Source organism: Salmo salar, chromosome 09, assembly GCF_965601325.2.
Source record: "Salmo salar chromosome 09, fSalSal1, whole genome shotgun sequence".
Taxonomy (NCBI): Eukaryota; Metazoa; Chordata; class Actinopteri; order Salmoniformes; family Salmonidae; genus Salmo; species Salmo salar.
In genome coordinates this window covers 44,892,887-44,895,589 of record NC_138299.1, presented here as the reverse complement: position 1 = coordinate 44,895,589, position 2,703 = coordinate 44,892,887, and positions in this window count along the sequence as shown.

Below are 2,703 nucleotides of genomic sequence, written 5' to 3'. Positions count from 1 at the left end.
ACGACCTCCTCCACGTCTCCTGATGTACTGGCCTGTCTCCTGGTAGCGCCTCCATGCTCTGGACACTACGCTGACAGACACAGCAAACCTTCTTGCCACAGCTCGCATTGATGTGCCATCCTAGATGAGCTGCACTACCTGAGCCACTTGTGTGGGTTGTAGACTCTGTCTCATGCTACCACTAGAGTGAAAGCACCGCCAGCATTCAGAAGTGACCAAAACATCAGTCAGGAAGCATAGGAACTGAGAAGTGGTCTGTGGTCCCCACCTGCAGAACCACTCCTTTATTGAGGGTGTCTTGCTAATTGCCTATAATTTCCACCTGTTGTCTATTCCATTTGCACAACAGCATGTGAAATGTATTGTCAATCAGTGTTGCTTCCTAAGTGGACAGTTTGATTTCACAGAAGTGTGATTGACTTGGAGTTACATTGTGTTGTTTAAGTGTTCCCTTTATTTTTTTGAGCAGTGTATAAAATGTTGATGGTAAATCAGGTGAGTAGCATGAGACACCATCTAGGTTACCTCTTTCATTGAAACAGGAGAGTGAGCCTTGTCAGTTCACCTGGGCCTAAAGCAGGGGTGGACAACTCCAGTCCTCGAGGGCCTGATTGGTGTCAAACTTTTTCTCCATACCCTAGCAAAGACAGCTGATTCATCAAATTGCACTCTAAAATGAAGATCATGATTAGGTGATTATTGGAGTCACGTGTGTTAACTGGGGCAAAACTGTGACAACAATCAGGCCCTAGGGGACTGGAATTGCCCACCCCTGGCCTAAAGGGACGTAGATTAGATGTGCTGATCTAGGATCAGGTCTCCCCGTCCATATAATCTGATTCATTATGATCTAAAAGGCTAAACTGATCCTACATCAGAACTCCTCCAGTCCTATTCTGAGACTGTTAAAACAGCTTTTACCATGATACACAAATGTTTCAATCTCTTCCTCCTTTACTTCATCTTTAATGTTGACATTCAGTCCCAGTGTTTGACTGCAGTCTTCCTGCTTCACTGATGCCATCTCTGGAGCCTGCTGTTCACTCTGTGCTCCACTGTTACAATCAGGACCCTCAGATTTAGGTTCGGTAAAGAAGAGCAGCAGACTGGGTTTGTTCTCACCATCCTAAAATAAAGATTACACAGTCTAAGTAAAAACCTGAATGACTTAGGTAATACAAATACAGTACGTTCAGTCACTTTTTCATTTAAAATGGAATAAATGTAGATTGTTTTGTCACTGGCCTTTAACGCGACACCCCATAATATCAAAGTGGATTTTTTATTTTTTTTTAAATGCTTACAAATGAATTAAAAATGAAAAGCTAAAATGTCTTGAGTCAATAATTATTCAACCCCTTTGTTATGGCAACCATAAATAAGTTCAGGAGTAAAGATTTGCTTAACAAGTCACAATAAGTTGCATGGACTCACTCTGTGTGCAGTAAGTGTTGAACATGATTGTTTAGCCCCACCCGACCCCACCTACAGATAATTGTAAGCTCCCTCAGTCGAGTAGTGATTTCAAACACACATTCAACCACAAAGACCAGAGAGGTTTTCTAATGCCTCATAAAGAAGGGCACATATTGGCAGATAAAATAAAAAGGACATTAAATATCCCATTGAGCATAGTGAGGTTATTAATTACACTTTGGATGGTGTATCAATACACTCAGTCACTACAAAGATACAGGTGTCCTTCCTAACTCAGTTGCCGGAGAGGAAGGAAACCGCTCAGGGATTTCACCATGAGTCCAATGTTGACTTTAAAACAGTTAGTTTAATTGCGGTGATAGGAAAAAAACTGAGGATGGATAAAAAAAACATTGTAGTTACTCCAAAACACTAACCTAATTGACAGTGAAAAGAAAGAAGCCTGCGCAGAGTAAAAATATTCCAAACATGCATCCTGTTTGCAACAAGGCACTAAACTAATACTGCAAAAATGTTGGCAAAGCAACTCTTTGTGTTGAATATAAATTGTGTTTGGGGCAAATCCAACACAGCAGAGTACCACTCTCCATATTTGCATGCATAGTGGTGGCTGCATCATGTTATGGGTATGCTTGTATGTTATGGGTATGCTCGGATGAAAAGCGTGCCCAAAGTAAACTGCCTGCTACTCAGGCCCAGAAGCTAGGATATGCATATTATTAGTAGATTTGGATAGAAAACACTCTGAAGTTTCTAAAACTGTTTGAATAATGTCTGATTATAACAGAACTGATTTGGCAGGCGAAACCCAGAGCACAATCCATCCAGGGAATTTTTGTTGTTGTTGGGGTCAATCTGTTTTCCATTGGGTATCTATGGCAAGCCCGTTTTAATAGAAATATGCTTGCAGTTCCTATAGCTTCCACTAGATGACAACAGTCTTTAGAAATTGGTTGATGTTTTTCTTTAGAGAAATGAAAAAGTATAGCTTTTCAGAACGAGGGTCCAGCATAGTGCCTTCTACTGTTTTGATGCGCGCTCCAGGTCACACGCTTCACGTTGTTTTTATCCGGTATTGAACACAGTTTTTCCCGTCTTAAATTTGATCAATTATTTACGTTTTAAAATACCTAAAGTTGGATTAGGAAAGTTGTTTGAAATGTTTGGACAGCATTTACAGGTAACTTATTAGATATTTTGTAGTCATGCTGGGCGAGTTGGAACCAGTGTTTTGGTAGTGTTGGAACGCGCCAAATAAATGGACAT